At 39.4% G+C, this 24,487-nt stretch overlaps 1 long non-coding RNA gene across 1 annotated transcript; it reads right to left on the bottom strand.

Annotated features, from left to right (window-relative positions):
- Positions 1 to 21,599: 21,599 nt before the first annotated feature.
- Positions 21,600 to 23,861, bottom strand: LOC107836490 (uncharacterized). The gene is made up of 3 exons (XR_001662439.1): positions 23,687 to 23,861; positions 21,929 to 22,036; positions 21,600 to 21,650 (listed from the first exon to the last, which is right to left on the bottom strand). It is a non-coding gene; the product is annotated as an uncharacterized LOC107836490 (long non-coding RNA).
- Positions 23,862 to 24,487: the final 626 nt, after the last annotated feature.

Genomic DNA, 24,487 nt, shown 5'->3' with positions numbered 1-24,487 from the left:
TTTTATCTGTTCATATTTCTCATGTCGACCTGCAGTGCTTTCAGACATGAGGTGGTGTGCAAAAAAAATAAATTACAGCTTTTCTCTCTTTTTTTTTCTCTCTTTTTTTCCCCACACACATATTTCAGATTACAAAAAGACAGCTGACATCAATAAAAAGTCCACTTTTTAGCAAGGATTTTATCGACTTAAAAAGAAAATACTATCTACACCAACTTAGTCCAATGTGTAAATGTAATGTAATGATTAACCAAATTTCTTGAGTTCAGTTTCATCAGCCAGATCCGAGCTGGGCTGTCTAACATGAGGTAGACTAAAACCGACACATCATGCGCGATCCAGAGAAATTCAGGAACAAATGAGAAACAAAGTTGCCGACATCGATAATCAACGTGCAACCTGGAAACTTTCTTTCCAGACTGATAGGAAATATTAATCCTTTCGATCTGGATAAGATTGAAATTTCTTTTCGAAAGTTTTGTGGGTCCAGTGAAAACATCAGCAGCGAACAGAGTGGTGCATCTACCAACATTACTCAAGGAGTCCGAGGCTGACTCATCCAGGAGGTCACGAAAACATCCAAGGACAACATCTGTGGCGCTGCAGACCTCGTTTACTTTAGCTAAGGTCAGTGTTCATGATTCACACAATAAGCAACAGACGGGGCCAAAAGTAGCATTGAATATAGAGTTTAAAGCCAATACACCCTGCTGACCAAAAGCAAAGGTCCTGCCTCACATTTGCAAGGGAAAAAAAACCTTGCAGATTAAGGGTGCCACAACAACTTACTAGTTTAGGGGGAAGTTGCACTTTCAGAAAAAGACATATGACTTGTTTTCTCTGAATAAACCACATGATCATTTTGGAAAGTGCCTTTTGTCTAATATTTAGATTCGTTTGATGATCTAAAAGAAATCGAAGCGTGACAAAAAAAAGGATAAACAAGAGCAATCTGTTAAGGGCCAAATACTTCTTTACAGTTCTGTATCGATTTATTTTTTGGCTTTCGTTGAGAGAAGAAGAAAAAAGCATTTGAAACAGTTTCAGGCCATTCTACAGCAGTACGTCTGATTAACTCAACACCGAGCCTAAGATGCCTCAAAAGTGCTTTTTATTATTGTGCAGAGTTGCTGCCTCCCCCAAAACCCTGAGCATTGTGCGGGTGGGATCCTTCAGGTTGCGTCGACATCCAGCATGTGAAGAATGACCCCCACCTTCCAGCACTACCCTGTGCGCTCTGGTGTTTCTGATTCTGTGGTGCAACACATGCAACTTGCTTCTTTTTTTTTTTTTTTTTTTTTTGTCGTGAAAACATTACGAGCCGTGGTGTGTACGGGAAGGTGGTTTAAAGCTGGGTTTATTTGTTTGCTGGCTGTTTAGATATTGCATGATGAAAAGTTTGTTGTTTTTTTTATATTTCAATCTTGCATAGCTTTTGTTGAACATTTTGAGGTTTTATGAATCCAAATAAATAAAATGTGTGTTTGTGTAAGCTTCAGCGTGCGCAAGCAGGAGCTTGTTAGTGTGTGTAGGTGTCTACACGGCCAAGGTACCGGTTAAGCACCTCTGTGTGTGTGTGTGTGTGTGTGTGTGTGTGTGTGTGTGCGCGTGTGCGTGTGTGTTTGTGTGATTGGATTGTGCAGTTTGTATCATGGGGGTTTCCAGAAAATCTTTTTTTTTCTTTTTGCTTGCGCATTTTCCTTACAGTTTGTGCCTTGATGAAATGCAAACTCTGCACACTGATACATTTTAACCCCCCACCTATCAGAGTCTTGGTCCTGGAGAGCCTGGAACCAGAACATGGTTCTAGGTCCAGTTCACAAAGGTTAGAAAGAAATGATTCATATTCAAAAATGTTCACTTATGAAAACTAAATTGCTTGCTTCAGTATGAAGCAGTTGATGTTCATCATTCAAATTTTTATTTAATAAATATTTGAAAAAAGTATAGAGATTTACACAGTTGATTGAATTACAAATATGCCATCAATTAACCCTTCAGAAATTAATTTGTCTCACTTAAAAAAATACTGCAACTACTTTGACCGTTTGAATATTATTATTAATAATAATGTTAGAAAAAAATAGTATTAAAATGAAATAATAAACTAACAGCTCACCTGTGCAGAAACACGACCTGCACCGTCTTTGTTTGACTGCCTGACTATGTAACCCTCAGTTGTTCTAAAAACATGAAAAAAAAAGTTACATTTCTTTCCAGTCTTGTTTAACGTTGGGAGTGAGGGAGAGTGGCTTAGACTCAGCCGCTGCTCCGCTGGATTCAGTGATGGATGATGGTGAGTGTTTTACAACTTTAAGCACATTTTAAGTTGTCGGTGGTGAGCAGACTTTGAGCAAACAAAGAGAACGCTGACGCTATTGCACCCTCGATGACGACTGGGACGTTATTTGGTCTTACTGTATTTGGTAAGAGGCAACAATCATGTTTAACACTGCTTTTTTTTTTTTTTCCAAATGTGGGAACAACTTATTTTCTTTTTGTTCAAAATACAGAGAAAGTGACAAGGCTGCTCACATAGTAACACATATTTCTTTTACCATCATCTAATTATGCGTGTCTCCAATTCCCTGCTGAGGAACAACAAAGGTTATTTGTATTTCCATTTCTAACCTTTAAGTGAAATACTTAAGGTTCGTACTGCTAAATGTACTGCAAGCATAATATCCAGGTGCCATCAGAAGTGCATACTGAAGTGTTTGTCTTCAAATGTCATAATATACTGAGCAGATTAACAAGAATATCAGAGCAACAAAAAGTCTCACTTTAACATAAACTATATGTCTGTGTGCGGTGCATTTCTGGTTAAAACATCATCGCCCATTCTTCTGTGAAGTGAGTCACAGTGGGTCGAGTATTCAGGTAGTAAGAGTGGTGATGCTTCGTATTATTACTACACCTACCAGTGCTGCTACTGCTGTGTTTCTGAGGTCAACCTTAGTGTGTCCCATCAGTGGACCGTGTCCAAAAAGCCACCCAGAAAGCTTCCTGATCAGACACCCGAGTCGATTTGGCTGACACCTCTTAATGGGGAGGGACACCCACGCCCCTAGAGAACAGAGCTCACCTTTTCACTCGCACTGAACGCAGCGACCTGCGAGAGACGGCTGCCTCCAGCCCGCTTCTATCTGGGAACTCTTTTTTTTTTTTTTTTCCCCAGCCGTGATTGAAATCTCATGATCACAAGCAAGAGCTGGAACGAGAACGGACGAGTAAATCGAGAGCTTTTCTGCGCCTACATTACAGTCGATGAGGCTCCGTCCCGTCTGCCGGTCGCTCAATAAATTCCAGTATCACTCGTCAACAAAACACCCCGAGACACTTGAACTCTTCAGCTCGAGCCAGAGACTGACCACCGGCCTGGAGCCGTCCTGCTTTTTCCAATCGAGAGCCGTAGCCTCAGACTTCCAGGAGCTGGGTCTCATCCCGGTCGCATTGCAGTCAGCTCAAAGGTTTGAAGATCCAAGTCCTGTCCAGAAAAAGAAAAGAAGCGAGATTTGAGCAAAGGGCGCCGGATGGGTCCAACGTTTTCTTATCGATCAGTTACTGTAAGCGTGTGACTCGTTTCCACGCCATGACGACACTGGTCGTCACACAACATGTGTGAGATGTTGCAGTGAAACGTTGGGGTAGCGTAACCCTAACCCATTCTTTTATGCAACGTTTCAGAGGTGTTTTTATCAATAAAATATGAAATGTACCAGCGATGTGGTGTGGCTATGAAAAGCCACTCTAATTAATATGTTTACAGCTAAATCTGTTGTTTTTAAGATCTGAAGACGGTAATCTGTGTGTTTTTCTTCTATCTGCTTCAGTTTTTTTTTCTCTTCAAACAACGATTGTTCTGATGCCAGTCGGTCTTTTGAGGACATCTGGTCTATATATCTTATATTTGCATGATTGCTCCCTTTTTTCCCCTGATTGGGAAAAGAAAAACGAGCTCCTGCCTCACACTCAGTAAAGTCCTAACCGCTCATTTTTGAGGTTTTTAAGTGAGCGTTCAGTGAATTGAATCAACACTGTGAAAAAATAAAGTCTTGGCTAATGAATGAAATCTTTCCTCATACTGTACCGCAAGCACATTTATTGTACTTTGGAGCTGTAAAAACAATGGAAAACAAATGGATTTCTTAGGCCTTTTTTTTTTTCCTTTTCTTTATTAAACAATGCTGGTCGTGTACTTTAGCAAGTCCTCAGTGAAAAGCTCAGACTTAACATGTGAAATGAATCTGCTGCTAATAGCCTCTGCAAATATTACAGAGATCGCCAAGGAGGATAAAGAAAGCCGTGTCCAGACTTTAAAAGTGTTATTTCAAACTTTTATTATATACTTAGCACCTCATCAGAATTTTCCAGATACATTTGGAGGATGTTTGGACGCGTGCCAACCAGCAGCAATGGGGAGCGTGACTAGCAGGTGTTGCTGGGTATTTCTCCTGGTGGCATTTCCCGGCAAGGTCCAAACCATATTAGGAATATTCAACGTCTGCTAAAGCCCCACTGAGCTTCATGTTTGGGGCCATCGCAAACATTTTAGGGAAACATGCGATCGTTTAAAGGTCGTCTTATACAGCATGATGAGGTCTAGCTGCATCCATATTCTCTTTGACTTTTCCTCACTTTGTAGCATCACAACAAAAGGCCGCATTTGGTTAAATCCTATTAGACATGTTGTGTTTAATGGGATTTAATCTGACAGGCTATCATGAGGCAGTGCATAACTCTGAAATAACAATAAAAAATGTTATTTTTTAAAGAATAAGCATGTGGGGGCGCTGTGGTGGTGCAGGGGTTAAGCACAACCCACATAAAGAGTCCTTAGTCCTCGTAGCAGGCTCGATTCCCGGCCTGGTTGACCTGTGCTGCATGTCTCATTACCCACCTTCCTGCCAATTCACTATCAAATAAAGGCCACTAGAGGCAATAAAACCTTTAAATAAAAATAATCTGAAAAGTGTGGCGTAGTTGGACTCCTCCACTCGTTCTTTTTTCCATTCTTCTTTGCTGAAGTGCGGTAGGTTTTGATTGAGAACAAGAGCGAACATCAATTTTCAATCATTGCTGCAAATTCCTAAAGCAATGCAAGTGTGGACTTTGACTGGGCCATGTTAAGATATGGGTGTGCTTCCATCTGATTGACTCCATTATTGCTCTGACTCTTTGCTCGCTGCATCTAACAAAAATCTGTCGAAACCATGTTTCACCATGAGGATGAACCGGTTCAGGCAGCCATCTCATGTTGGGTTGGTTACTTTTTTCATTCTTAGATGACGGATTGAACAGCTCTCTATTGGATATTTAAAGCTCAGGATATTGTTTTAAAACCCAGACCTGCTTTTTGCCTCTCCACATATTTATCCCCAGCCTGTCCACTGTGTTCCTTGGCCTTTATGTTGTTGTTTGTTCATAAATGTTCTCTAACAAACCTCTCCGACCTTCACAAACCATGTCGATCTCTGAGATTAAATTACACACAGAATAAGTTGTGTACGCCACACTTTTCAGCCTTTTGATTTGCATGGATTTTTGAGGACTATATTTTTTTCTTGCACCTCACAATCATGCAACATTTTGTGATGGATTCTTAACCTAAAATGGCAAAAAAAAAAAAAAAAATCAAAATCAAAATCAAAATGTGAAAAAAATTCAAGATGTTCTGTGTTCTTAATTTTTGGTTGTGTGGTTGGACAGTTGCACAATTCACTTAAAAACACAGCTTATGTTTTCTTAACACCACAAACCTCTGTTTCCTACTTTCAGTGCAGTTTTACTTTTTTTTTCTTTTTTTTTAGCGGAGAGTTGTGTGAGAAATTGTTCTGACTGTGTTCTTTTTTAGAGCTGTTTTTTATTCAGTCAAATAAACTGAGCAATTTTCAGTTACATGAGTAACTCAAAATCTCTACAGGGGGGAGGGTTTATTTTTCACTGACAAAACAGTTGGAACTCCTTTTCCTCCTTACCAGGATCAGCCTGTTCTCTGTCCGTTCCTCATCAAATGCCATCACTACCCGCAGTATAACGGAGTGCATTTCCAACACTCATTTATCATATCGAACTTATTTCCAAAACGAACTTCAGAGACACAGAGAGAGAGAGACAGAGAGAGAAAGAGAGGAAAAACAAAAGAATGAAAAACGGAGGAAGAGAAAAAAAAATTCAACCTGTAATAAAAACCAGGCACGCCATTTTGGAGGCTAGAAAGTGACGTCTCATTTGCTGCCAAGACTGCCAAAGGTGCTGCTGGTGGAGGGGGAAATCTTACATTATAAGGAATGAATTAAATCTCGGATCCAGACTGGGAGCTTAGATGCTCACGGCTTTCATGAGACTTCAAGCAGAACCAAACACACCTTTGTTAGATTGGCTCCAACGGTAAAAGCCCATGCGAAATCGGCATCACTGCCAGCTGCCATGTTCCATAAACTGAGGCACATTTTTCCAGTGTTAAGGTGTCACCAAACAAATATTGAGGCCGTATGCTCAGCAGAAGGCACATGTGTCTGGGAGTAACATTAAGCAAGCAAGAAAGAAAAAAAAAAAGAGTGTTAAAGGGATAACGCGTGCTGAGCGTATTTGCGACGTACAGTTGAATTGTTTACAGTTGCGTGAAAAAGCACCACCGCCATTACAGACGTCTTCTGTTTTTTGTTGCTACTTTTTATGTTTCCAAACGAAATCTTTAGTTCATATCAGAATATGTCTGATTTTTGAACATTTTACTGTAACGCTAAAGAAGAATAGTGAGTTTTTCACACTCCTACATATTGGTGCACGCAAGTTAAGTACCACATAGGCACGAAAACGAAACACTTTATTAATATTAGCAAAGGGAAATGAAGGACTAGAAGTGAATAAACATTTGTTTACAGCAGCACAACGCAACACTGAACTAAATAGGAAATGTGGGAAATAGATCACAGAATAAATAGTTTTGACATATTGTTTCTCTTTTGGAGTTATTGTCAACAAAACGCACAGTGGACTAATAATATGCATTTTGTTAGAAATGTTTTTAGCCCTTATAGAGGCTATTTCAAATGATCTTTTCATTCAGAACCTGTGAAATAAAAAACATTCCTGCTGAATCAATATTAGCTGATTTACTAACTGACAGCTTACAAAAAGGCTAAAAAGGCCCAATAAATGAGCTGAATTTATTTGATTTCCTTATTTTAAAAAAAGAAACATTTTAGAACCATAATATGATATACATATATCTCTAGATAAATGTAAACATCTGTGTGAAGAAGAAGAGACGCTTTCTTTTATTCTGGAGGAGAATAGATGCTTCATATCCTAACTGGTTCCTTTTTATGCGCTTCTGCAAATTTTCTCGGAAAGAGATGAATCTGCAACTTGGAAATGGTTCATGTCATTCCAGATGCATATTTTGGAAATGACCATATCGCAGATAGTGTCTCAAAAACCAAAGCAGACATTGGATCAGATGAGAGCCTGACTTCAAAAGTCGCCTAATGTGCCAAATATGTCACGACCAACTCGGATCTCCAACCAAGTGGAAAACATGACCTCAGTTAACGTAGTGGTTTCACAACATGCTGAGCAGAAATACTTCATACTTAAAAAGGACAAACCACTATGTTTGTTATGTTGGGTAAATGAACTTTGCAAGGTGAAATGGGATAAAGTTTTTATCTTACTCTTTATTCTGATTTGGCTGAACTCGTTCAGTGGAACAGCAAATGTTCACCTCTCATTTCAAATGACTGAAAGTTTTGACTAGAGTTTTAGCTTTGTGTGCAAACCTGAAGAAGACCAAGTTGGAGTTAATGCCGACTAATCTTGGAAAACCGTCTGTTGTCTTGGTTTAGTTTCATTTTTGGTCTCTGGTGTAAAGGGTTACAGTAAAAAACAAAAAATGGACATATTGACCTCTTTACTGAAGAACTATCGTTATGGTTCTTGATCTTCATTTGTTATTCAAAGTGGACTAAAGTGAGTGTTTTTGTAGACTTTCACCTGCTTAACTCACTATCAGATAGAAATTACAAGAATTTAGCACAGTCGTCTGCTCCTTTGAACTTTTTGTTTTTTTGTGACTGTTAGCTTTAAGAAAGTAGTTTTGCAATTCTTCTCTGCATGTGGAAATTATTTTTTATTTCATATCACCCCACACAGGCTACAAAACTTGCTTATATGGTACAACTGACAAGTTATTTTTTGTAAGGTGCTTGTGCACCTCCCCCTTTTCAATGTCGCTCTGGGCAACTGCCCATATGGCCAATATACAAAATGCAGTTGCACCCAGAAAATCCTCACACAGAATTTCATGGCAAATCATTATTGTTTTTCTTCAGTCTTCAGCTCTTTGCATAAATAATAATAAAAAAATAAAAAAAAACATTTTTTCAAGTTCTTGATCATCAGTGAAGATGGTGGGACTCAATTCAAAGTAAAGAAATTACTTTTTTTTTTTTTACACGCACACACATTTCTGCTCTGGCTGTGTCACACCTCGTAATGTCAATATTTACCAGGATGCGTGTGCGTTTGCTACATGTCCTTGCGTTTGTGTCATGTTCTTTGTGAGCCTGTGTTTTGCACTTTTCAAGTGGCCCCTCTTTGATATGCCCTCCCGCAGCTGAAAGAGTAACTCTAGAGCTCAGCGCCCACAATGCCGCTCTCACCTGTGTGCTTTGATGTTACAACAGAGGCTAAGTAGACCAAGTCACGGATATCGCTGTCAGGCAGCACACGTGAAGAGATATTCCCCGTGACCTTTTATTGTGGTGAGTTCTCGGCTCACACCGGTCCAGCTGTCTTTGTTGGTTGCGGCTCCGATGCGCTCCTGTTACAAAGGCGGATGGATGGGTGTCAGGCAGGGGTAAAAAGCAACGCTCTTCTCTGATCGTCGCTCCGGCTGGACTATCAGACGACTTCTGTGTTACTGGTCCTTGTCTGTGTACAGTCTGTCCTTTTGTTTACTTCACGTTCCCTTTCACTGCATACCTGTCTGGTCCAGAGCTTTAATAAGCGTCTGCTATATTTACTTGGTGTTTTGCCTTTAAATAAATAAAAAAATAAAAATAATAATAATAAAAAACAGCTCAGGTTAATGCATTATTGAGAAATGAAATGATTAAATAAATCAATGTTTTATATATTTTTTTATTTTATTTACAAATAAAAATCTGAACAGTGTTGTGAATTTTCATTCAATCCCCTTTCAAATGTACACCACACTTTTCAGATTTTTTTCATCCTTTTCTTTCCATTTCACAATTGCGCAGTGAATTGAGTTTGTCTGTCACATCGAAGGCTCAGCAAATGCATTGAGATGTCAAGAATAAACATTTTGATGGATTTTCTGTTTTACATTTATTTGAATATATATTGGGCTCATTTTTTTAGTGTTGATGACAAATCATTTGTTCTTTGATTATTAATTTAATTTCAATCCAGTTTGACGTGAATTCCTTAAACACCACATCAATAATTCCTCTCCTCTTTGCGTTCTCATGTGAGATTGAAAATAGCTCCCGGTCCGGTCCGGTCCGGTCCAGCGACGCCCAGCAGCTGGACAGAGAGTGATGAGTAGAAACCAGAGGGAGGAGACCCCTGTGGACAGGTGAACCAGATACTGGCTCAGGTCAGCACAAGGTCAGAACACAGCTGAGAGATAGTGTGTGTGTGCGTGTGTGTGTGTGTGTGTGTGTGTGTGGTGGTGGGGGGCTTTGTACTTTCATGATGTAAGAAATCGTCCACACTCCTGTCCCCCCAGTCTCTCCTCTCACACACACAGGCCCACTGTTCAGCTGGGCAGAAACAGCTCTTTGTCAAGCCAAGCAGGCAATGAAGGCTCCTGTCCTCCACCCGCTTCACCCAACCCGTCATCCTTCCCTCCTTCCTTTAGAGGGGGTGACAATGACCTCTGGCTGAAATAACATAGGAGCTCCACCTGTGGATAGAAGAGGCCCTGTACAGAAACACTCGATTGGCCTCCCTTGCTCTCCCCTTGGTGTCGGTGTCATGCAGAACCGGGTCTCGGATACAGGAGGGAGGATTATTCTGCACGGTTCAGTTTGTTTCATGTTCCGAATCAAACCCAAACAGGAGCATTGCATTCAAATTTTGAAATTCATGTGGCACAAAAATGTTTTTGTGCCACATGATAACTCCTAATGCAAAGAGCTGAGAAGAAGAAGATTTGGGAAATCATATAACGTTTCAAGGTAAAAGTCTATGGTCCGATGGTCCTGCCGTTTCCTCATCAGCCCCTCGTTATAATCTCTTCACCCTCTTCTCTTCCCTCCAAATGTTCTGCTTACCCTCATATGGTCCTGCTCCCACCGCCTCACGCTCTTCTTGCTGTCTCGATGCAAAGCTCCAGTCTGTCTCCGACGACCCGGCCTGAACCAACACAGCTTTAATCCCGGGATCACTTGGCGCGGTGCGGAGGGCAGAGAGAATGACGGAGATAAACACTGACACTCTTGATGTTTATTCAATTAGAAAGAAAGTGCTATTTATTGGCACAGCTAATCCCGTGGGAATTGCAGGTCCGGGCTGTCGGGATACAAGGTGAACAATGCTTGTGTCGACTTTTTTTTTCTCCCCCTCCCTCACAGACAGTGTGATGCCAGAACCGTCTCTATGCTTGTTCAGTCGGCAAAAGCAGACACAGGCTTAGATGAGTCTGATCAAACAATAAAGCTAAGTTTAAATATTCAGCTTTATCATTTAAGCAGAGTTTAAATTTTTTATGAGACTTACGATGACAAAAAGCATTGATGCAGTGAAACTAAAACTACAATAATCAGATCTTGGAGCTTATTAGTCACTGCTTTTGAAGAGCTTGTATTCTTTCTTTTTTTCTTTTTTTTTTTTTTTTTGTCTTATGCACCTGAAAATGTAATGTGCACTGTTTGTGGAAACATTTTTACAAAAAAAAAGAAAAATAGCTGCGTCCAACTTCAAGTTTAATATTTGAGAGGACAAAAGCTCTGATTTGCTTTTATGCTACAAATTGTTAATTTACTGTAACCATGCAGGAGTTGTCAGAACCTTTTCTGTCATGACTGCTGTTCATCGCTTGAATGAAGAGATGAAGTTTTTACCCAGCTCTGCAGTTTAGCAGGATTTTATTTTCCAATAAAAGTAATCACAGAGTTAACATTTTAGCATCTCATATTTTAGCACGGTTAGCATAATGAGCACGATGAGCGCATTTAGCACAGTCAGCTGTACACATTCATTTGTGTTTGTATTCCCTGTGGTTAGTTGACCCTTATCCTAGTGATGTCATTTTCCAAAAGGCGGCCAACAATTTGTAATCAGGCATTTTCTAGTAGAGGAAATGGATGTGATATTAGGTGATGATGTAAGCATCACAGTGGGGGTGGAAATTGGCACCTGCCATTGGCCAAATTTTTGTTGTGTGTGTGTGTGTGTGTGTGTGTGTGTGGGTGGGTGGGAGTTAAGAAAGACACAAGTCTTGGCTCTTCACCAATGTACTTTAGTGAAGAAAGTGTTTAATTTCCCTGTATCAAATTTGTTTGGGGTCCCTTCTTTGGCCCTCTATTTTTATTACTTATTATGTATTAAAGCTTTTTAGGTATACAAAATAAAATAAAAATAAAAATACATACAAGCAAAACGCCCACATATCAATCTACCAAAGATTGTGTAGAAGAGTCCCATCTTTTCCAGCTTGTTTCTCCCTTCGTGCCGTTGTAGGCAGAAGGTGTAGGTCATAAATTTCATTGCTCTTATGTGTTCGACAATTTGTGTCAAGAGAGCCATTGAGGGTGTGTCTCTTCTGAGCCAACATCTTGCGATGACTTTTTTCACAACAACAAGGATAATTCTGATTAAGTATACGTCACTTCAGTATGGTCCCCTTGAGGGTACACTAAGTAACAAGGTAACAATTCCAGATGAACACCGAACGCCGAGCAGATTAAAATTGATCGAGTTTTTCCAGAGGTCAGCTCTGCCTGGGCATGAGAAGAATACATGAACTTGATCTGCCTGATTAAAGTTACTGGTCAGGTTTTAATTCTTCCATCCCTCCAGCCACAGTTCCTCTGGTATTTCAATTTGTAGATTTTTATCCCCTTATTTTTTTCAAGTTAAGGGAAATTCTATCATCAACTACAGTTTTTTTTGTACATCCGGCTTTGAAAATATCCACAAATATCTGAACCAGACAGGAGAGATTTCAACCGAGCCACCTTGTATTTCCTGTACAAAACAGTGAAAAAGTTGTTTCCCACGTTACTGATTGTGATCATTGTCTAAATCAGGGGTGCCCAAAGTCGAGGACCGACTTTGGGCACCCCTGATTTAGACACACCTGGTTTAACACACCTTGACCAAATGATGGCCCATTAGAAGGCCTAAGAGGAACACTGACAAGGTGAAAAGGTTGTTACTACCACCAGGAAGAGAACTAAAACATGCATGTTGTCGGCCCTTGAGGACCGACTTTGGACACCCCTGGTCTAAATCTATAACCATGTACTGCTGTTTGAAAATGTGGATCGCACACAGGCCATCTCTATGATTTATAGTCATATTTTTTATGGATGTGCATAAAAGTTCCCAAGCTGCAGAATAAACGCTATGACCACAATGGAGTACTGCCTGTAACAGCTGCTTGGTCCTCGTGAAGGGGAGAAAAACATCAGAAAGCACATTTCTCAAGAACCTTTGGCCTACTTCATGCTGTCAGACAGGCTCTATTTGACTCTTTTCTTTATTCTGCTGGTCATATATGTGGATCATAAAATCAATTTGGGTTTATCGTAGTTCATGAGTTCACAAGAGGGGCGACAATATTTTCACAAATAGATGACGAGTTTGGTTTGGAAGCTCTTTTTCCTGAATAGATGATTATGTTCACTTAAAAAGTGCATTTTGTATTTTCTCAGCTCGTCTTTGATACTGAAATATTTTCAGTGAGCCGAAACTTTTAGGTGTGACAAATAAGCAAATCCTTAAGTGGACAAACAAAAGTAAACCTGAGACTTTCTTCATAAAAATCCTGGAGTTGCTGTGACAGATTTAATACATTAAATCACTTACTGGAATAATATAAGTAAGATGTGACTCTAGGCTTTAACAAAGTTAAGAGATAACACAGAAGTTAATTATTTAGCATTTCCTTAAAGTGGCACCCATCTTGAATTTTCTGTTTGTAATGTTTTGTGTTTTTTTTGTTTTGTTTCTCCAAAGAGAGGCTTGACTGAACCTTCATGTCAAACTTGGTCCTTGTATCACAATAAGAGTGATTATTACATTCATATTCCATGCTATTCTACAGGAAATTGAACTGGATGCTTCGAAATGGTAAAAACAGAAACCGTTGCTGTAATAATTTCAGGTTCCTGTCTGCTGACATCTAACTCTCTGTTGTTTCAGTGCGAATGGACAGCCGACATTCCTCTGCAGAAATCATATTTTCTTTCCTAGACGCTGCTTGCCTTTATTGCTTCCCTTGTGCCTTAATTAAAAGCATCACTAATACAGAAATGTACTGAATGTTTTTTTTTTTCTCTAAGTAAACCAACTTACAACACTGCAGGCTTCTCGATGGCGGTCCTCGCGTACGATGCCTTCACTAGGCGGAAAATGTTCAGTCCTGACTGGGCGATCATCACCAATCAGAGCCAGCTGACCAGCTGATTTCTCTGGGTCAGATAAAGTTAATAATGGGCCCATTCATCGAGTGTATTGCAGGACAGCTGGTGGTAATCAGCTGTTAGCAACTGTCAGTGTCGCGACTGGCTGAATAACGGGGCATCAGACAGGCAGACGTGTTCCTAAAAATGGAGAGTTGACTGTAGCTGCTGTCTAGCTCGGCAAGATAAGACCCAGAACATCTGCTCAGTCTCAACTCTGTAACTTCGCCACTGAACTTGCAGTTCAAAATGCTAAAAGGTTACAGGTTCTCATAGAGCAGATGATATGAGTAATCCAAGACATCAAATTGTTTCAATAATATTTTTGCAACTGTAGTTCTTTAAGTAGAGGATTTTCTTTTAGATCATTTAGGTTTCGCATACACAGATAATAGGATTTCTACTACTCTGTAGTTAAAAGAAGTCGCTAAAATAAGCATCTGTTCATTGTCAGCTCTTAGTTGTTTCGTCATCATATTGTTAGCCGTTCAACAAACACAATCTCGCAGCTAACGAGAGATCAACTCGCTCTGAAACACCCATTCAGATTGAACCCCTGAGCTCCGCGCTGTTCCTTCGGTAGCTCTGTGTCAAGACGAGATAAAGCAAAGCAGGTCTGCTTTGTGTCAGCGATCCACACAGCTGCGGAGCTGGACGGATGAGAAGGGCAATGGGAGTGTGTGGCAGCGGTGGGTGATTTAAACTCATGAGTTTGAGGTTCTGCTTTTCCTCTTTCAGAAAAAGGGAGAACGAGTAAAAGATGGCAGATTTACGCCACGCCTCCTTACAGTATTGTTAGAAAACAGGTTTTCAGGATAGGAGCTGAGCTAGAGCCTACAGGTTACAGTGACATGTTGGTGACGGCCAGTTTGGTTTATGAGTAAGTTGCGAATAACTGCTGTTTTTAGTTCATCTTAAATTTCTGAACAGCATTTTGCTGTCCAGTTAGTGTCAGGATGACTCGCTCTGGCAATATAATCTTGCTTCAAGTCTGAAATGCTGTTGTAGCCACTATTTATTTTCAACTATGACAGGAACGCTTTGTTTTTCACAAAGTTTCAAGTAATAAAAAAGGAGGAATGGGCTGGCTCACTTGCGTGTTGGGAGCATTTTGGTGTTTTGTACATAACAAAAAATATGGCATAAGCCTAATGGACAAGCTAAGCCTGGACTAATTCAAGAGCAGTTGAGACGCAAAGTTATGGACAAATTAGCAGTGTGGAAAGGGTTACAAATACATTCCTTCAGGCTCTGGTACTGCAGTGAACCACAGTCAGGAACATTGTCCACAAAAATCAAAAACATGGAACAGTGGTGAGCAAGCTTGCCCAACCAACAAAATGTAGCTGCAGGGATTCACTGACGACTCATCCAGAAGGTCACAAAGGAAACCAGAACAATATCTGAATCACTACAGACCTCAGTAGTCAGTGTTCATGACTCAACAATAAGAGAGGCTGGGAAATGAAAGTGGGACAGTTTCAAAACAAAACCACAGCCGACAAAAAAAAAAAAAAAAAAATTCTCATCCCAGATTTTTTATCATATTTATACAATATTGTTGTTCAAGTGTACTTCCTTTAATGCTTAAGCGAACATAAAAAAAGTGTCACGTCAAAATAGTTAATAAAATTGAAAGTTTTGGAGTGGCACATTTACACCAGAGAAGTAAATCTGATACAAATACTGTGGCGTGGCTTTAAGCAAGGTGTTTATCCTCAAGTACCCTCCAGTTTTGATTGAATTAAAAACAATTCTGCAAAATGTAGCAGCAAAATTAAACCCCAGTGATGTGAAACACTCCAGAACTGGGATCGTTATTCATTTTTTCTCTGCCTCAAGAAAGCAGTTTTATTAGGCTTTTTAGATTGTAAAATGTCAGTTTCACATGTAAACCCGGCTACGTTTTGTTTTTGGAAGAGGCTCACATCAGAGCTGGCCAAGATTGAAGGCTCTTACAAACTTATAGTTTGTGCAGTGTGTGCATTATACATGATGCAAATCTGATTGCATTTGGAGTATTTTGTTGTTGTTGTTAAAAACACTCAAATTATGTTATTGTTGTTTTTAGTTTAACTCAGATGTGGATTGCTGAAGTTAATTTTGACTTAGCAGATGTTAAAAGAAATCAAACCGATCTGGATTCCTCTTTCGTGTGAGGAATGTTATAGAATATTATTTGTACAGTTGTAAATCTGATTTGTGTAATTTTTCTAGTGCTCTTGGGGACCCCCTGCTGATGTGAGGGACCTAGGCAACTGCTTAGTTTGCTTGTGCCAAGGGCTGGCTCTGCACTGAAGCTATGCTCTACAGGACAGATGGATGTGGAAGCCCACATGCAGGACACTTTCTTAGACGTTGTTTTGCTGCAATCCCTGCCCTTGTGAAATCTTTTCATATTAAATCTTTTATTAGCAATGCTCAACAACTTTAAAATATACAAAGACATTAGGAAAAGGCCTCTGTCTGCCAGGATATTGTGTTGTTTTAGGTTTGGGGTTGCTGTCTATGTTTACCTTAGTTATTCTTAGTGTTAGATCCTGAGTTTCCAGTTGTTCTGGTGTGTTGGTATTATTCTGTGTTGCTTAGTTTCTTTCTTTGATTACATCAGCCTGACTTCTGTTTGACCTTATTCCAGTCATTAGTTAGTGATTCTAGTTTGTTTATTTCTGGTAACTAGTTATTCCTTGCGCTTCAGTTTAACTATGTTCCTTATGTCTACTTATTCTTTAGTGTTAGATTTATTTCCTGGTCCCATGTGTATTCTCCCTCCCCTCCTTGTGCCTCTCTCTCTCTCTCTCTCTGTCTCTCTCTCTCTCTCTCTCTTTCTCCCCTCACACCTGCAACCTGTTAGCCAATCAGGCCTGGGCCATTGTTCCATATTTGCTCTCCCTGTGTTTAAAACACTTCTGCTCCTCTTTGCTGGTTCCTCCTGTGTGATCCCGTTTCATCCCATTAACTCCCTGCTGTCATTTTACCCTGGTTTCCTGTTTTTGTTCTGCCTCTGACTCCCTTTGTTCCCTGTGGTCTATTTTGTTAGTTTATCTTTTTTTTTTTCATTACAACATTCAACATGATCCGTGCTCCCAGTGCCGCTCTGCATTTTGGGTCCACCAGCAAACACCTCACCTCACGACTCTTAGTTTTTATTACATCGGCCTTGTTTCTGTTTTACTTTTGTTCAGGCATTTCTACTTATTTTAACTTGGAATCTCTTTAATTATTTCTTGTGTTGTTGATTTTGTCCTTAGATTTGATTCATAGTTCCCCTGTTTGTTTTACTCTCCCTCACCGCTGGTGCTATTCACTCTCTCTCTCTCCCCCCTCACACCTGCAAGCCCTTAGCTAATCAGCCTCCATTGTCTCGCTACACCTCCTCTCCTCTTTCTCCCTCCTGGATTCTCCGGTTATTCTGTTCCTCGAGTGTCCTTATTGTTTCGTAAGTTCTTGTTTTTCATATATATTTTATTAAATTGCCCACTCCTCTACTCATCGACTTCAGCCACTCTGCAATTATTTCACACTCGCCACCACCGTCAGCAGTAAGGACAATGTGTCGTGGTTTCTGGGCGGTGCCAAGATGCTTGTGATTATCTTATCGTTTTGAGTGTCCGTCTTCTTCATTCCCCTTAAAAAGGTACGCTTTGTTGCTTTCTCCACGTCTCGGAGTGAAGGCGTCATCATACGACGGTGAGTCGTACTCGCGTGTGTGAATTTCCACCCATCTTTCAGTGCGAGCGCTCACGCACCGCACGCACGGGCCGGAGTCTCCGTCTCTGTGTTTAAATGTGCCAATGTGCCTATGAGTGTGTCTGCATGCGTTACCTGGGGTCATAACTTTGCTCAGGACAGTTTTATAAAGTGCGGCGCAGCCAGCGGAGCGGCAGTAAATCAGTTTTATCCTCTGTGTGCTGGAGGTCAGCTCTCTTGACACTCCTGGACTCTGACACCACAGGAATGGACTGGCTGCTCTTTGCTATTGCAGCTGTGTTGTTGTATGTGCTGGTAGTAAAGGGGAATTCGTTCGTGCGTGGACGTAGTTCACCTGAGGAAAAAGGGAGGTTGCTATTGCTTTCTGCAGTTTTCAGTTTGGTTTGGAGAGAAAACAACTTCTCTGCTTAGAGTAACGGTTAGAAAGCGAGTGAGAAAATACACTTTTCTCTCACTGACGTGTGTGTGTGAGAGAGAGAGAGATAGATGAGAACATGGATTCCATTCGCGAGTCCATTCAACACAAAAGCTGCATGAAGTTTACTTTACCACAGAGATTGGAAATTGTAAAACTGCTTGTTTTAAGTCTGACTAGGCCAAAAAGAAAGAAAAGCCAAAGCAGTAAAATGTGACTCCAGAAACGTTTCACAAGGTTCGACCTTACAGAGGGAGGTTCCCTTTGACCTGTCTCTCCTCATGGTCCAGACTCCTGGGCTTCTCTAATTCTCCTCTGCTTCAGCCCGATGCTTTTCTAAATGGCTGAGGCCTGGAATCTGACTTGGTCATGAAAGAAGGTTGAGTTTTGTGTTCCTGAGCTATTTCTGTGGTGAGCTGGCCATGTGTTTTGCATCATTATAAGACATAGTGATGATGCATTTTGAGTTGTCGGATTCGTATTTAAAATGTTGTGGTATTTTAAAGAGTTCATGATGCCGTGCTCGCTAACAAGGATCCCAGGGCTTTGGAAGAGGAACAACTTCAGAGATTTGTGCACAGTATTTTACAGTGGACATTTGGAGTTTTCCATATATTTGTCCAAAGATTTGGGACCACCTCTGTCTTAATTTCCTTTCTCGTCTTGCTCCGTGCGCGTGTGTGTTGGCGTGGTAAATATTCACCTTCTGACGCAGTATTCTTCCATGTCACCAACAATTTCTCCGAGCGTTTACATATAACCTTCTTTACTAATTTCATCGCAGCACTTCAAACGTTTTAAGAACCACATAATGTCATCCAGCCAATCAGAAATCAGGCTCTATCATGGTATTTGCCACCACAATAGGAATCCATGATGCTCCAAACCTCGGCGTACGTTCAGGATTTCGAAAAATGCAGTTTTCCTGCTTTCGTTTTCTCAAAAACCAATGATGTTAAATTTATGAAACTCCCATATTATAATACTGATAACTATTAAGACTTTGTACTGGACTCTTTGAAACGTGTGGCATTATTATATGAAAAGAAAAAAATCTCGTATATGACCAATACACCCTGATCAAGAAAAAAACTTACTTATTCTGACCAAATATCTAATTAGCAATATGGCTTTTTCAACAAAAGACTCATAATTTGAGATGTTTTATCACAACCTTGCCAAACATTTGTACTGATTATGAGAGAAGTTCAACCCATATAGCATCATAAAGATGTAGTAGTGAACATGAGGGATTTTAAGGTTTTATCAGCAATTTAGGTTCCTATGTACCTAAATAGAACATGTTTAAGCTGCTGACGAATAAAAAAATAATTTAGGACTTGCCTGAATAACCATTGATTACATATTAGTTCTGTAAAGGGAAAAGAGATGAGCGCCATCAGTTGCTGTTAATTAGTTACTTCACAAAATGGAATATTTTGCAATACGTTGCGTCCGTAAATATAGTGATTAACAGAAACTGTTTAAGTGACAGTAAAACGACAAATAGCCCTCACAAAGATGGATGTTAAAACTGTTTAATACTTATTCACATTAATCATGAATGCTTTTAAGTAAAAGCTAATTTTATGTTGATGCTAAAAAAAGAAGGTGAGGATTAAGTTAACTACGTACATTAAACCAGAACGCTGATTAATTCCATGCTCAACCATTATTTAAAGCTACCAGCTAAATGTCAGATTTTATGTCAAGAACAACAACTTTTGCTTATGAATCTTTTTCTTGCAGTTAAAATAAATGACTCCAAAACATGAACATCCAAAGAAAAGCCAGACTAAATGAGTAAAGTATGTTATGTTGGGACTGCTGGCTGATGTTTTCCATCCCGGCGCAGCAGAAGTTTGTTGTTAGGAACCTCAAATTGTATCAGATTTTGTGAATGAAACGACTCGGTCCACATCTTGTTAGGGCTAATGGTTTCACTTTGCTGTCAAATACCAGATCTTAGAAGAGATGATTCATGATTTGCGCGTGCGCACGCACACACACCGCATACATCCGCGCACACACACACGCATGCACGTGCTTCCTTACAGAAACACTTGCAGTCCAACAGAGCATGATTGCACTGCATGGTATACTGTTTATATAAACAGTATGTGGGAATGCAAACAAACTGACTGGCTGGGTCGGTCTTCCTCTCTCTGCAAACAGGGTTTAGGGAACCGATATTCTCTGAGTGCGTTTCCCGAAGCTCTCGGTTTCAAAGTTACTGCTCTTAACAAAAACTTCTCAATTCAACACCCTTCTCAAATGAGCACGCTTATGATTAACTGAACGCATGACACAGAAGATGTTTTACGTTTGCCGATTACTACAGAAGCAGACTGGTTTATAATTCAACTTGAAACGAGCCATGGCTGAAGTACATGTACTTTGACAACGGAGTTGAAAGGCGCAGTTAAAGTCTGTTTAAAAACATGATGTCGGACGTTTCAAGTGTGGGTTACAGTTCCTCAGTGACTCCTGATGTCTGTAGAAATGACCTCCCCTCACTTTTCTGACCAGTAGTAAGTTAACAGCGTGAATGTAAACATGATCTGACATCACAACTATAAAGAGTTGTTCATAACGTCGATGCCCGTTGGCTCTAGAAGAGGTCACTGCTCTTACTGTCATAAAAAAAATAGGATGTCTTTTAAATGCCTGTTTTGTTTTACGTTTGTTCAGATTTTTTATTCAGTTAAATGTTATTATTTACAAAATTGGACAGAAGGATAATTACCAACAATTTAAAATAATAAAAAAAATCCTGCAGAATAACATAACTAATGTTATTCAGCTTCACATTTAATAGAAAGATGTGTACAATGAGCAAACATCTGTCTGGGTTAGGTTACCATGGCTACAGCCTGGAGCTCTGTTTCCATATGTGACCCGTTATGTAACTTTGACCCAAAGGATAAAATGACTGAGCAGTGTTTTTAACACTTAAGCAACAAACACAGTGCAGTTTTAGCAGTTGTCTACGTTTTTGTTTTATTCTGCTCCTGTATGCAACTGCAATATTAATGGAGGAATAATGTTTTGTTCAGTTCTTGACTTTCAGTTCAACGACTTTCCCCCTTCATTTACCATAAATATGACATTTAAGAAAAAAGTTTTTTTTTTTTTATCTTTGATGTTTTTTATTCTAATAGCTAAATATTCAAACAAAACACAGAATTATGAAAGCAAATCGATCTGTTGTCATTTAACTGTACAAAAGTCTGGAAAAATGTCTTTCTTGATTCTGAACATTAAGTTGTTAAAACAAATGGATAAAACATGTGAATTAACTCTAATGGCATCAGGCACATGATCTTACAGGCAGGTGACTTTTGATTTTGCAAAACTAATTTAAAGATTCACAGAGTCGTTGCAGAGTTGGACAATGTTGTTCAGCGCAACCAAGAACAGAAATCACCTTAATTGTTAAGGATGCAACCTAACCTCTTTATCAACATTATTTTATTTTTGCCAAATGTTATGAAGTTATTAATTTTTTGTTCTTACAGCAGAAGCTGCACAGACTGACGTCATCAGTGACCTTATAGCAACACTTGTAGACTGTGTCAGATTATGGAAATGCGGGGGTCAAGTGATGCTGCCATCTGTGTTTTAGTGCAAAAAAAAAAGATGTCAGCAGTGAAAAAATCTTCTGCTTCACACATTCAGTAAAGATCTGAATGTGTAAAGCTCTTACTTGGTGGATGTTTTTGTAGGACACAAGTCCGATTTCTTCCACAAGGTAGAAAGCGACTCTTCAATGTCAGGGTGTGTTTGCAAGCAATAGTGTTGTTACTGCAGCTTTCCTGGTATCCATGCAGAGTTTGGATTACATTTAACCCCAGCTCTCAAGTCTAAAAGGATGGAGGGGAAAATGACACTCAGACTTCCATCCAAACCAGCAATGTTTAAAGTAACCTTAGAATGAAATGCCAGTGTTGGGTTTCTGTCCCCTGTTTGTTTATGAGCACATGCTGTGATTTGCATTATAAGACTATCTGTTTTTATTGCAGAGCTGTTTCAGAGTCTGCAGATCTGCCTGGGTACGCGCTTCAGACACCCTTTTTTTTTTTTTTTACTGGATTCTTGTTTTATCGTTCAACATTTTTTCTTTTACTATTCTTTTACTTACTCTGACTGCCCAAGTGGATGTAAAATGTCCTGAAAATGGGTTTCAACTGATGCGTCACTGGCGTGAATCGTCCGGTAGAAAATGGCTCCTTTTAATACCTGAAACTATCTGGAACTAAATAAATAAATCACTAAATGGGATAAAACTGTGAAGAAGCAAAATAAACACTAACAGATTATATCAACTTAATATTAATAATGTTAAGAATGATGCAATGAATTCTACTACATGAAATCAGCATATTTAAATTGAGCAGACAAAGAAATGCATGTCGTTTACACACTTCCACTCTTTTCTTTATGTATTTGGGTTTTTATGCATGGATTAAAACAAACGCACATGAACATGGAAGCACATTGCTAATAGACAAATAATTTCACAAATTATTTACAGGAATGTTTAGTTCCTGCAAATAATTTTTGGATTTAAAACATTGGAAAACACCAGTTTTGAACCAGAAATTGTGAATACCACAAGGGTGCTCAGTTTATCAAATTAACATTCCTTTCAGAATAAAGTGTCACTAATTTTAGTTTTATAATTACACTGAGATTAGGGAGTTAGAGAAATGTTCTGAGTATCAAATCCAACATTAATCTGTCACTTCTGTCAAAGAAGTCTCCTTGTATTGTTAAGAAACCGATTCATTATTTGGTGAATTATAAATATGAATATATTTCCTACTAATTAAATGCATAAAAATGATTTTTGGTATGTTATCAACCTACATCATGTGGTCCATGATGCACTTTTTGAGTTTAGCAAATCCTAGATTAAATTATAATCTGACATCTTACCTTGAGGAATAAGTAAAGGGATATATTCCTATAATTGTCACTGTTGCATATAATACTATCTAAATGATCTTTTATGTATATTAGTCTGTAGAAATATGGAATACTGGAATCTGATAAAGTATGAATCTATAAGTCAGACTTTAAAGAAGAATACAAATTGGTTCTGGCCTCATCATAAATCTCCGTTTTAACAAAGTGAACAAATAACCTCAAACTCAGTAATCGCTGTAACGCCACTGCAAATGAGCAGTTAAAGCATGTTGCCCAAAATTACAACATAAATAATTAAAGCATCACCTCGACTTGGTATACGCAAGAACTTTTGATTGTTCTGGAAAATCTGTAAAAACAAATACTCCAACACACTCACACGACAACAACAATAAAAGAACGATTTGTTTATTACAGGTGGGAGTTATAAAAAACCATGTTTATCTGAATTCTGGGGGAGTAAAAAAAAAATGCTGGAAAGTTTGTGAGGGGTGTCAAAACTGGCAACAGCTTTCTGTTATTGCAGCACTTCCTTGTTAATGGTGTATGAAGAGACTTTGATCCCCATTCAGAGCCTCAAGCCACCATCACTGCGAAGCAGGAAGTCCAGAAATATGTTGCGGCCAGCAAATGACTTGCTAATTATCAAAAATACTCTTTTTGTATTGTGGTTATCTACAAAATGGGTTGGAATTAGCCCCTGTGGTCTGCCCAAGCACATTCGCTGTGAATAAATTAAACATTAAGGACATAGGAGACTGACCAAGTGTTTTGATCTTTTTTTTTTCTTGTTTTTTGGGTAGGGGAGAGGATAATTTCTTTTATTTTTCTGCGTTGGAACTTACTGTTAGAGCTTTTGAATCACAATTTGATTTACGTCGCTGATAAAACACCAACAGCAGCTGTGAGCAAGCTGCTCCTTTCTGAGAAACTCCAAAACGGAGAAAGCCTTTACAACTCCTTCCATTACCTTTTAGCTGGAATACGGCATGAGACGCCATCTGTGGCGCATAATGTCTTTTTAAAAAGCGCGTTCCTTCTTCGACTGCTTAAAAGCAGCATCCACATGAAAGTGGAAAGAAGACGAAACTCTGTAAAACCAAAGTAGACAAACTAATTAGATGCATTTCAATCAGTAAAGGTTTTTGGAGATACTTGGTTGCAAATATATATATATATATAAAACCTGCCTTAAATGTGAATAGATTGAATTCAAATTAATTTCACACCACTGGCATGACTGACTTTGAGTATCAGTGGATCTAAGCAACTGTTGCAAGTTTGACTTTTCATGCTTAAGCTATTTTTCCATAAGAGCATTAATGCCTTATCAAGCTGCTTATCATTCGCTGTCGGTATGCGCAGCTGGAACATTATAGTCACACTTAAATTAACCTCTTGACAAGCACGGACGCATTTGCACTTCAAACTCTGCGGTTTCCAATGGAAAAACTGAGGTGGAATAAAAACACACCAGCTCCAATGTACAATATTTTTTTCAATAGTAAATATGATGTGTCTTGCCCAGGGCTCAGGCTCTTTCATTTCAGCCCGCTGCCAAACGACAAAAGCCAGGGTAAATGAACACAAACCGTAAAACCATGTGCCATTTAACTGGACTCAACATCCTGGCCGAGAACCAGGCGTCCATTATTATTTATTAATTTAGTTTTAATTTGACAAATGCCTTGCAGATGTTTTGCATGCCTCATGCGTCGGTGGTGATGCCTAACCCGCTGAACTCCGCCACCCCGCTCTCTTCCACTTAGCA

The sequence above is a fragment of the Poecilia formosa genome, unplaced genomic scaffold (assembly GCF_000485575.1).
Source record: "Poecilia formosa unplaced genomic scaffold, Poecilia_formosa-5.1.2 Scaffold0, whole genome shotgun sequence".
NCBI lineage: Eukaryota > Metazoa > Chordata > Actinopteri > Cyprinodontiformes > Poeciliidae > Poecilia > Poecilia formosa.
Note: the sequence above shows the minus strand (reverse complement) of the source record. Positions and strands in the feature narration are given on the sequence as shown.